Here is a 12,701-nt window from a genome sequence, read left to right on the forward strand (position 1 = left end):
TCTTTGTTTTTCTGTTGTTTTTGGTTTCAGAAATCCTAGTAAGGAAATATTTTCGGAATCGGACGAAATCAATTCCGGGGATCTTATAATTTCGCGAAGCTTCAGAGCACGGAGAAAGGCCGAGGAGGGGGTGCCGGGGGGCCCCACACCCTAGGGCGGCGCGGCCCAAGGGGGCACGCCCCCTATGGTTTGGGCAGCCCAGGCCCCCTCGACTCCGATTCTTCGCCTATTTAAGCCATCGTGACCTAAAACTTCGACACCGATTGACGAAACTCCAGAAAGACTCCAGGGACGCCGCCACATCGCGAAACTCCAATTCGGGGGACAGAAGTCTCTGTTCCGGCACCCTGCCGGAGCGGGAAGTGCCCCGGAAGGCTTCTCCATCGACACCTGCCATCTCCACCGCCATCTTCATCACCGCTGCTGCTCCCATGAGGAGGGAGTAGTTCTCCATCGAGGCTCGGGGCTGTACCGGTAGCTATGTGGTTCATCTCTCTCCCATGTACCTCAATACAATGATCTCATGAGCTGCTTTACATGATTGAGATTCATATGAGTTTGTATCACAATTTATCTATGTGCTACTCTAGCAAAGTTATTAAAGTAGTTCTATTCCTCTTGCACGTGTGTAAAGGTGACAGTGTGTGCACCGTGGTAGTACTTGGTTTATGCTATGATCATGATCTCTTGTAGATTGCGAAGTTAACTCTTGCGATGATAATATTGATGTGATCTAGTCCTGCTACATATGCATGAAGGTGACGGTGTGCATGCTATGCTAGTACTTGGTTTAGTCTGTTGATCTATCTTACACTAAAGGTTACTAAAATATGAGCATTATTGTGGAGCTTGTTAACTCCGGCATTGAGGGTTCGTGTAATCCTACGCAATGTGTTCATCATCCAACAAAAGTGTAGAGTATGCATTTATCTATTACATTATGTGATCAATGTTGAGAGTGTCCACTAGTGAAAGTGTAATCCCTAGGCCTTGTTCCTAAATACTGCTATCGCTGCTTGTTTCTTTGTTTCTTGTGTTATTACTTGCAATACTACCACCATCAACTACACGCCCGACAAGCTATTTTTACGCACCGTTGCTCTTGCTCATACTTATTCATACCACACTGTATTTCACTATCTCTTCGCCGAACTAGTGCACCTATTTGGTGTGTTGGGGACACAAGAGACTTCTTGCTTTGTGGTTGCAGGGTTGCATGAGAGGGATATCTTTGACCTCTTCCTCCCTGAGTTCGATAAACCTTGGGTGATCCACTTAAGGGAAACTTGCTGCTGTTCAACAAACCTCTGCTCTTGGAGGCCCAACACTGTCTACAGGAAATGAGGGGGAACGTAGACATCAAGCACTTTTAAGCGCCGTTCTTGCAGTGAGGAAAGGTAAAAGGTACTCACACTCAGGACCTCGGCTACCAAGCTATTTTCCGCCATTGTAAGTACTCGAAGCTATTTCCTTTAGATCTGCAATTGCAACTTTTTGTTTCTTGTTTACACTAGCTAGGCATAATGGAAAACAACAAAAAAATTGGTGAGCTTTTTAATCTTTTTCCTGATTTAGAATTGTTTGATGCGAAAATTAAAAAACCTATGGAACCTTATTTGCATGTTAGTAGCGATGTTATTAGTATGAATGCAATTACTGCTAATGCTATGGAGAAGTCTAAGCTTGGGGAAGCTAGTTTTTGTGATCTTTTTAGCTTCCCATCTTTAGGGAGAAAATTTGTTACGATAATGCTTTATCTCCCATATGCGATAACTCTAATGATGCTTCTGATATTTTGAATCCACCTGCTGAAAGTATTCCGTATAAAATACCTATGAAAATTATTGAACGTGTTATGGACAATCACAATAAAGGGGATGGAACTGTCCATCCTAGAGCTCATTCTTGTTTTTGCACGAATTATGCGGGTTATTCAAGTGTGCAGGTATCTCTATGGATGAAGTGAAGAAGAAGCTATTCTCCGTTTATTTGTAGTAAAGCGGCGCATTGGTATAAATTGTTGGAGAATAGGCATTCTCTTGGTTGGGAGGAAATTGCATCTCTCTTTTATTCTAAATTTTATCCTCCTCATGAAGTGCATATTGATAGGAATTATATTTATAACTTTTATCCTCGTGATGGAGAGAGTATTTCTCAAGCGTGGGGAGATTGAAGTCACTAATGCTCAAATGTCCCATTCATGAGCTCCCGTAATGTTATTGTTAATAATTTTTATGCGAGGCTTTCAGGACAACACAAGGACTATCTGGATGCGTGTTCGGATGGATCTTTCACAAGCAAGGAGGTTGAAGCTAGGTGGGACCTTCTTGATCGGATTGAGGACAACGCTGAAGGATGGGAGAACGACAAAGGTAAAGAGTCAGGTATAAATTATGATTATGAATGCATTGAAGCTTTTATGGATACCGATAAATTTCGAAATATGAGTGCTACTTATGGTCTTGACTCTCAAGTTGCTGCAAATCTTTATAAAGCCTTTGCTTCTCATTTTGAATTGCCAAGGAAGAATTTTGATAAGTATCATGAACCTTTTAAAGAGGCTTGCATGAAGAATGAAATTGTTGTTAATTATTGCCATAAGCATGCTCAAACTCCTAAGAGTGCTATTTCCTATAAGCATGTTAATTTTTGTGGGATACATAGACCTTGTGGAATTAATCAAATCAAAGATGAATATTGTATCCATCATGCTAATAAAAAAACTAGAAAGTGGTTTAGGGCTCTAGATGATCTTGGTAAAAAAGTTTGCGCCCTCTATCCTTTTATTTGTGAAGTTTGCCATGAAGTGGGTCATTTTAATTTTCAATGCTCCTCCAATGATAATTTGAACCCAATGAGTGCTGCAAATTTGTATTGTGATGATGAAATTACTCCTAATCAGCATGATGAACTTACTCTATTCTTGGGGTGTGAAGAAGCGAGAAAAATCTCTTTGTTACATATGAGTGATCTTGATATTGATGATGTCTTGCATGGGTGTTTTTCTTATTGCATTGATAATAGCCATACAAATACTTACATACAAAATATTTTAGAAGATGACACCTTGCCAAAATATGATAGGACATTGTGTGTTTTCAACTAATTAATGAAAAGGAGGGGTCCTCCCAAGTTTCTTCTATTGTTTCTGAAAGTAAATCAGGTTATGCGGACAAGCCACCCTTCAAGCCTCTCACTCCTGAAGAAGGGAACGAGGAAAAGGAGAAGGAGAAGAAGAAGAAGGGAACGAAGAAGAAGAAGAAGAATAAGGGGAATAAAAAGAAAGAGTAGACATATCCCGCGTATATGAGATAATGATAGGTAAATAAGTATGTTGCTCCTGATGATTATTGTGATAATGAATCTGAATACGATGATCTTCCTATGCCCTTTACATACATTAGCAATCATGATTTGAATGAGCACACTACTTTTGATATTGCAAATCTAGGAAATTAATTCTGAAAATGATGATGATAATAATTGCCATAGTGTCATGCTATCCATGCTTCCTCCCATAATGATATAGAAAGCTCTAAGCTTGGGAAGAGGTGTTTGAAAATCCTTTAGCTACTGGTCATTATGTTCTTGATACATCTCCTTCCAATAACAATGATGGTATGGATACGGATAAACCAATTGTGAAAGATAACTATTTTATTTCCTATGATGATAATGTGCCTCCGATCTCGATTATTACAAAGGATGCTATGATATAGGTTCTAACTATCCTTATGAAACTTGTCATAGTCATGATTGGGTTACCAAAAACAATTCCCTTAATATGCAACTTGTTTACCATGTTCAAATTCTTGATAATAATCTTGCTCCAATTACTATTAATGAGAATAACTCTTCTTATGCTAAATTTAATGATACTTCTATGCATATGAACCATGATAAGAATGTTTTAAGTGATGGGTATATTGTGGATTTCATCAATGATGCTACTGAAAGTTATTATGAGAGAGGGAAATATGGTCGTATGCATCTTAATAATATTAAGTTTCCCCTCTTTATGTTGAGAATCTTGAAGTTACTCGTGTTTTATCCTCTTATGCTTGTCACTTTGTTCTTCATGAATTCATTTGTGTACAAGATTCCTCTTCATAGGAAGCATGTTAGACTTAAATGCGTTTTGAATTTGCCTTTTGATGCTCTCTTTTGCTTCAAATATTATTTCTTGCGAGTGCATCATTAAAAGCTGAGCCCATCTTAATGACTATAAAGAAAAGAACTTCTTGGGAGATAACCCATGTGTTATTTTGCTACAGTACTTTGTTTTTATTTTGTGTCTTGGAAGTTGTTTACTACTGTAGCAACCTCTACTTATCTTAGTTTTGTGTTTTGTTGTGCCAAGTAAAGCCTCTAATCAAAGGTTGATACTAGATTTGGATTTCTGCGCAGAAACAGATTTCTATCTGTCACGAATCTGGGCTGTTTTCTCTGTAGAAAAATCAGAAAAATATGCCAATTTACGTGCGTTCCTCAGATATGTACGCAACTTTTATTAGTTTTGAGTTTTCTGATCTGAGCAACGGAAGTATTTATTAGAAATTCGTCTTTTCGGACTGTTCTGTTTTGACAGATTCTGCCTTTTATTTCGCATTGCTTCTTTCGCTGTGTTGGGTGCATTTCTTTGTTCCATTACCTTCCAGTAGCTTTGAGCAATGTCCAGAAGTGTTAAGAATGATTGTGTCACCTCTGAACATGTGAGTTTTTGATTATGTACTAACCCCTCTAATGAAGTTTATGAGAAGTTTGGTGTGAAGGAAGTTTTCAAGGGTCAAGAGAGGAGGATGATATACTATGATCAAGAAGAGTGAGCAGCTCTAAGCTTGGGGATGCCCCGGTGGTTCACCCCTGCATATTCTAAGAAGACTCAAGCGTCTAAGCTTGGGGATGCCCAAGGCATCCCCTTCTTCATCGACAACATTATCAGGTTTCTCCCCTGAAACTATATTTTTATTCCGTCACATCTTATGCACTTTACTTGGAGCGTCTGTATGTTTCTTGTTTTTGTTTTTGTTTGAATAAATGCTTGTGTGGGAGAGAGACACGCTCCGCTGGTTCGTATGAACACATGTGTTCTTAGCTTTTAATTTTCATGGCGAAGGTTGAAAGCTGCTTCGTTAATTATTATATGGTTGGAAACGGAAAATGCTACATGTAGTAATTGGTATGATGTCTTGAATAACTTGATACTTGGCAATTGTTGTACTCTTGTTTAAGCTCTTGCATCATAAACCTTGCACCCATTAGTGAAGAAATACATAGAGCTTGTTAAAATTTGGTTTGCATGAGTGGTTTCTCTAGAGTCTAGATATTTTCTAGTAAGATGTTTGAACAACAAGGAAGACGATGTATAGTTTTATAATGCTTGTAATATGTCTTTTATCTGAGTTTTGCTGTACTAGTTCGTGCTTGTGTTTGCTTCAAACAACCTTGCTAGCCTAAACCTTGTATCGAGAGGGAATACTTCTCATACATCCAAATTCTTGAGCCAAACAACACTATGCCATTTGTGTCCACCATACCTACCTACTACATGGTATTTCCCGCCATTCCAAAGTAAATTGCTTGAGTGCTACCTTTAAAATTCCACCATTCACCTTTGCAATATATAGCTCATGGGACAAATAGCTTAAAAACTATTGTGGTATTGAATATGTACTTATGCACTTTATCTCTTATTAAGTTGCTTGTTGTGCGATAACCATGTTCACTGGGGGCGCCATCAACTACTCTTTGTTGAATTTCATGTGAGTTGCTATGCATGTTCGTCTTGTCTGAAGTAAGAAGCGATCTACCACCTTATGGTTAAGCATGCATATTGTTAGAGAAGAACATTGGGCCGCTAACTAAAGCCATGATCCATGGTGAAAGTTTCAGTTTTGGACATATATCCTCAATCTCAAATGAGAAAATTATTAATTGTTGTTACATGCTTATGCATAAAAGAGGAGTCCATTATCATTGTCTATGTTGTCCCGGTATGGATGTCTAAGTTGAGAATAATCAATAGCGAGAAATCAATGCGAGCTTTCTCCTTAGACCTTTGTACGAGGGCGGCATAGAGTACCCCTTTGTGACACTTGGTTAAAACATGTGCATTGTGATGATCCGGTAGTCCAAGCTAATTAGGACAAGGTGCGGGCACTATTAGTATACTATGCATGAGGCTTGCAACTTGTAAGATATAATTTACATGATACATATGCTTTATTACTACCGTTGACAAAATTGTTTCATGTTTTCAAAATAAAAGCTCTAGCACAAATATAGCAATCGATGCTTTCCTCTTTGAAGGACCATTCTTTTACTTTTATTGTTGAGTCAGTTCACCTATCTCTCTCCACCTCAAGAAGCAAACATTTGTGTGAACTGTGCATTGATTCTTATATACTTGCTTATTGCATTTGTTATATTGCTTTGCATTGACAACTATCCCTGAGATATACATGTTACAAGTTGAAAGCAACCGGAAACTTAATCTTCCATAGTGTTGCTTCAATACCTTTACTAAGAATTTATTGCTTTATGAGTAACTCTTATGCAAGACTAATTGATGCTTGTCTTGAAAGTACTATTCATGAAAAGTCTTTGCTATATGATTCAATTGTTTACTCATTGCATTTACATTGTTTCGAATCGCTGCATTCATCTCATAAGCTTTACAATGGTATGATTAAGATTATGATGGTAGCATGTCACCTCAGAAATTATCTTTTATCGTTTACCTACTCGAGGACGAGTAGGAACTAAGCTTGGGGATGCTGATACGTCTCCAACGTATCTCTAATTTCCGATGTTCCATGCTTGTTTTATGACAATACCAACATGTTTTGTTCACACTTTATATCATTTTTATGCGTTTTCGGAACTAACCTATTGACGAGATGCCGAGAGGCCAGTTCTGTTTTGTTATTTTTGGTTTCAGAAATCCTAGTAAGGAAATATTTTCGGAATCGGACGAAATCAATTCCGAGGATCTTATAATTTCGCGAAGCTTCGAGCACAGGAGAAAGGCCAGAGGGGTGCCAGGGGGGCCCCACACCCTAGGGCGGCGCGGCCCAAGGGGGGGGGGGCGCGCCCCCCTATGGTTTGGGCAGCCCAGGCCCCCTCCGACTCCGAATCTTCGCCTATTTAAGCCATCGTGACCTAAAACTTCGACAGATTGACGAAACTCCGGAAAGACTCCGGGGACGCCGCCACATCGCGAAACTCCAATTCGGGAGGGGACGAAGTCTCTGTTCCGGCACCTGCCGGACGGGGAAGTGCCCCCCGGAAGGCTTCTCCATCGACACCGCTGCCATCTCCACCGCCATCTTCATCACCGCTGCTGCTCCCATGAGGAGGGAGTAGTTCTCCATCGAGGCTCGGGGCTGTACCGGTAGCTATGTGGTTCATCTCTCTCCCATGTACCTCAATACAATGATCTCATGAGCTGCTTTACATGATTGAGATTCATATGAGTTTGTATCACAATTTATCTATGTGCTACTCTAGCAAAGTTATTAAAGTAGTTCTATTCCTCCTGCACGTGTGTAAAGGTGACAGTGTGTGCACCGTGTTAGTACTTAGTTTATGCTATGATCATGATCTCTTGTAGATTGCGAAGTTAACTATTGCTATAATAATATTGATGTGATCTATTCCTCCTACATATGCATGAAGGTGACAGTGTGCATGCTATGCTAGTACTTGGTTTAGTCTGTTGATCTATCTTACACTAAAGGTTACTAAAATATGAGCATTATTGTGGAGCTTGTTAACTCCGGCATTGAGGGTTCGTGTAATCCTACGCAATGTGTTCATCATCCAACAAAAGTGTAGAGTATGCATTTATCTATTCTGTTATGTGATCAATGTTGAGAGTGTCCACTAGTGAAAGTGTAATCCCTAGGCCTTGTTCCTAAATACTGCTATCGCTGCTTGTTTACTGTTTTACTGTGTTATTACTGCTGCAATACTACCACCATCAACTACACGCCAGCAAGCTATTTTCTAGCACCGTTGCTACTGCTCATACTTATTCATACCACCTGTATTTCACTATCTCTTCGCCGAACTAGTGCACCTATTTGGTGTGTTGGGGACACAAGAGACTTCTTGCTTTGTGGTTGCAGGGTTGCATGAGAGGGATATCTTTGACCTCTTCCTCCCTGAGTTCGATAAACCTTGGGTGATCCACTTAAGGGAAAACTTGCTGCTGTTCTACAAACCTCTGCTCTTGGAGGCCCAACACTGTCTACAGGAAAGGAGGGGGAACGTAGACATCAATGGGCAGCAGCATCATCAGAACTAACACCAGAAAATTGCTCTCGCATAACAAGATTCAGTAAAGCAGGTTTAATTTCAAAGAATTCTGCTGTAGTAGCAGGTGGAGCAATAGGTGTGCATAAGAAATCATTATTATTTGTGGTTGTGAAGTCACACAACTTAGTATTTTCAGCGTTGGCCATTTTAGCAACAGTAAATAAAGCAAACTAGATAAAGTAAATGCAAGTAAACTAATTTTTTTGTGTTTTTGATATAGCAAACAAGATAGCAAATAAAGTAAAACTAGCAACTAATTTTTTTGTATTTTGATTTAGTGCAGCAAACAAAGTAGTAAATAAAACTAAGCAAGACAAAAACAAAGTAAAGAGATTGAGAAGTGGAGACGCCCCTTGCAGCGTGTCTTGATCTCCCCGGCAACGGCGCCAGAAAATATGCTTGATGGCGTGTATTTCACACGTTCGTTGGGCAACCCCAAGAGGAAGGTATGATGCGCACAGCAGCAAGTTTTCCCTCAGAAAGAAACCAAGGTTTATCGAACCAGGAGGAGCCAAGAAGCACGTTGAAGGTTGATGGCGGCGGGATGTAGTGCGGCGCAACACCAGGGATTCCGGCGCCAACGTGGAACACTGCACAACACAACCAAAGTACTTTGCCCCAGCGAAAGCAGTGAGGTTGTCAATCTCACCGGCTTGCTGTAACAAAGGATTAACCGTATTGTGTGGAAGATGATTATTTGCGAGAAAACGATAGAACAAGTATTGCGTGGGTGTATTTGATAAAGAGAATTGGACCGGGGTCCACAGTTCACTAGAGGTGTCTCTCCCATAAGACGAACAGCATGTTGGGTGAACAAATTACAGTTAGGCAATTGACAAATAAAGAGAGCATGACAATGCACATACATATCATGATGAGTATAGTGAGATTTAATTGGGCATTACGACAAAGTACATAGACCGCCATCCAAGCTGCATCTATGCCTAAAAAGTCCACCTTCGGGTTATCATCCGAACCCCTTCCGGTATTAAGTTGCAAAGCAACAGAGACAATTGCATTAAGTATGGTGCGTAATGTAATCAACAACTACATCCTTAGACATAGCATCAATGTTTTATCCCTAGTGGCAACAGCACAACACAACCTTAGAACTTTTACATCCTTTGTCCCGGTGTCAATGCGGGCATGAACCCACTATCGAGCATAAGTACTCCCTCTTGGAGTTACAAGCATCTACTTGGCCAGAGCATCTACTAGTAACGGAGAGCATGCAAGATCATAAACAACACATAAGCATAACTTTGATAATCAACATAACAAGTATTCTCTATTCATGGATCCCAACAAACGCAACATATAGAATTACGGATAGATGATCTTGATCATGTTAGGCAGCTCACAAGATCCGACAATGATAGCACAATGGGGAGAAGACAACCATCTAGCTACTGCTATGGACCCATAGTCCGGGGGTAGACTACTCACACATCACACCGGAGGCGACCATGGCGGCGTAGAGTCCTCGGGAGATGATTCCCCTCTCCCGGAGTGCGGAGACGATCTCTGGATCCCCGAGATGGGATCGGCGTTGGCGGCGTCTCGGAAGGTTTTCCGTATCGTGGTTCTCGATGCTGAGGGTTTCGTCACGGAGGCTATTTGTAGGCGGAAGGGCAGGTCAAGAGGCGGCACGGGGGCCCACACCATAGTGGCGCGGCCGGGGGTGGGGCCGCGCCGCCTAGGGTTTGGCCACCCCGTGGCCCCTCTTCGTCTCTCCTTCGGACTTACTGGAAGCTTCGTGGAAAAATAGGCCCCACAGGCTTTGATTTCGTCCAATTCGAGAATATTTCCTTACTAGGATTTACGAAACCAAAAACAGCAAAAAACGAGCAAGCGGCACTTCGGCATCTTGTTAATAGGTTAGTTCCGAGAAAATGCACGAATATGACATAAAGTGTGCATAAAACATGTAGATAACATCAATAATGTGGCATGGAACATAAGAAATTATCGATACGTCGGAGACGTATCGGTGACCTCCGGGAAGTCCTCGTATGCATCCCTCCTTTTTTGCACACACGGCGACATTCATGGTGAAGTTAGGATCGATATTTTTTTGCGGGTACTCGTGTTTTCGGTTATTGGTGATGAGAAACTAGAAAGTGCGGATGAAAAAGAGGATGGACATGGTACAAAATAGAAGTGCATAAAGAGCGGGAGGAGTGCCATGCCAAGGGAAAATGAGTGCATAATATGTCGGATGCGATTAAGGCTGTACCAGCACCGGATCCCATCAGCACTCCGAAGTTAAGCGTGTTTTGAAGTAGAGTAGTACCAGGATGGGTGACTTCACTCAAGTCCTCGTGTTGCATCCCTCCTTTTTTGCGTTACGCGGCTATTATCTATGGTGAAGTTAGGACGATATCTTTTGCGCGTAATCGGTTTCGACTCACGGTGATGGGAAACGGGTGTGCTGAGCAAAAGAGGATGGACATGGTACAAAATAGAGCGGATAAAGATGGAGGAGCAAGCATAAGGGAAAATGATGGCATAATATGTCGGATGCGATCATACCAAAGCACTTAAAGCACCGGATCCTATTAGAACTCCGAAGTTAAGCGTGTTTGGGTGAGAGTAGTACTAGGATGGGTGACCTCCTGGGGAAGTCCTCGTGTTGCATCCCTCCTTTTTGCGCTACGCTTACATTCATGGTGTAGTTAGGACTTATATTTTTTTGCGGGCACTCATGCTCGGCTATTGGTGATGGGAAACGGGTGGTGTTGATGAAAAAGAGGATGGACATGAAGCAAAAATAGAGCGTATAAAGAGCGGGAGGAGTGCATAAGAGAAAATGAGTGCATAACATGTCGGATGCGATCATACTCAAAGCACGAGCACCGGATCCCATCTTAACTCTGAAGTTAATCGTGCTTGGAAGTAGAGTAGTACTAGGATGTGGTGACCTCCAGTCCCTCGTGTTGCATCCCTCCTTTTTTATAGCGTCACGCCGCTTACATTCATGGTGAAGTTAGGATTATATTTTTTGGCGGGCACTCATGCTTGGCACATTGGTGATGGGAAACGGTGGTATTTGATGAAAAAGAGGATGGACATGGAAGCAAAATAGAGCGTGACAAAGAGCGGGAGGAGTAAGTATAAGAGAAAATGAGTGCACAACATGTCGGATGCGATCATAACAAAGACTAAAGCACCGGATCCCATCGAACTCCGAAGTTAATCGTATGCTTTAAGTAGAGTAGTACTAGGATGGGTGACCTCCTGGGAAGTCCTCGTGCTGTATCCCTCCTTTTAGAGGCCACGCCACGATATTCATGGCGGTAAGTTAGGGATTCTATATTTTTTAAGGGCACTCGTGTCTTCGCTATTGGTGACAAACGCAAAGTAATGCGGATGAAAAGAGTGATGGACATGGCACAAAATAGAGCGTATAAAGAGCGTGAGGAGCAAGCATAAGGGGAAAATGAGTGCATAAATGCATGTTCGATGCGATCATACCAGCACTAAAGCACCGGATCCCATCAACTCCGAAGTTAAGCGTGCTTGGGCGTAGTAGTACTAGGATGGGTGACCTCCTGGAAGTTCTCCTCGTGGTTGATCCATCCTCTTTGTGCCACGCCGTGCTTACATTCATGGTGAAGTTAGGATGATATTTTTTTGCGGGCTCTCGCAGCTCCGGCTATTATGATGGGAAACGGTGGTATGATGAAAAGAGGATGGACATGGTACAAAATAGAGCGTATTAAAGAGCTGGAGGAGCAAGCATAAGGGAAAATGAGTGCATAACATGTCGGATGCGATCATACAGCACTAAAGCAATCGGATCCCATCGAACTCCGAAGCGCGTGCTTGGGCGAGAGTAGTACTAGTATGGGTGACCTCCTGGGAAGTCCTCGTGTTGCATCCCTCCTTTTTTACGCCACGCCGCTTACATTCATGGTGAAGTTAGGACGATATTTTTGGCGGGCAATCGTGCTCTCGCTGGCTATTGGCGATGGGAAACGGTGGTGCGGATGAAAAGAGTGGGATAGATATGGTACAAAATAGAAGCAAGACAAAGAGCCGGAGGAGCAAGCATAAGGGAAAATGAGTGCATAACATGTTTGATGCAAGTATCATACCAAGACTAAAAAGCAATCGGATCCCATCGAACTCGAAGTTAAGCGTGCTTGAAGTAGAGTAGTACTAGGATGGGTGACCTCACTGGGAAGTCCTCATGCTGTATCCCTCCTTTTATGTCGCCATACATTCATGGGTGTAGAAGTTAGGACTATATTTTTTGCATGCACTCGTGTTCGGCTGCTGGTGATGAGAAACGGTGCAGCGGAGGAAAAAGAGGATGGACATGGTACAAAATAGAGCGGATAAAGAGCGTGGGAGGAGCAAGCACAAGGGAAAATGAGTGT

General features: G+C 41.8%; 1 non-coding gene and 3 pseudogenes across 1 annotated transcript; all 4 read left to right on the plus strand.

The window, feature by feature from the left end:
* The first annotated feature begins 10,837 nt into the window (after positions 1–10,837).
* LOC139834761 (5S ribosomal RNA) lies at positions 10,838–10,960 on the plus strand. Its single transcript, XR_011750497.1, has one exon. It is a non-coding gene; the product is annotated as a 5S ribosomal RNA (ribosomal RNA).
* A 500-nt stretch (positions 10,961–11,460) lies between these two features.
* LOC139834842 (5S ribosomal RNA) lies at positions 11,461–11,581 on the plus strand (annotated as a pseudogene).
* Positions 11,582–11,780: 199 nt separating this feature from the next.
* Positions 11,781–11,896, plus strand: LOC139834829 (5S ribosomal RNA; annotated as a pseudogene).
* A 191-nt stretch (positions 11,897–12,087) lies between these two features.
* LOC139834797 (5S ribosomal RNA) lies at positions 12,088–12,202 on the plus strand (annotated as a pseudogene).
* The last annotated feature ends 499 nt before the right edge of the window (positions 12,203–12,701 follow it).

This window comes from Lolium perenne, unplaced genomic scaffold (genome assembly GCF_019359855.2).
Source record: "Lolium perenne isolate Kyuss_39 unplaced genomic scaffold, Kyuss_2.0 unplaced63, whole genome shotgun sequence".
NCBI lineage: Eukaryota > Viridiplantae > Streptophyta > Magnoliopsida > Poales > Poaceae > Lolium > Lolium perenne.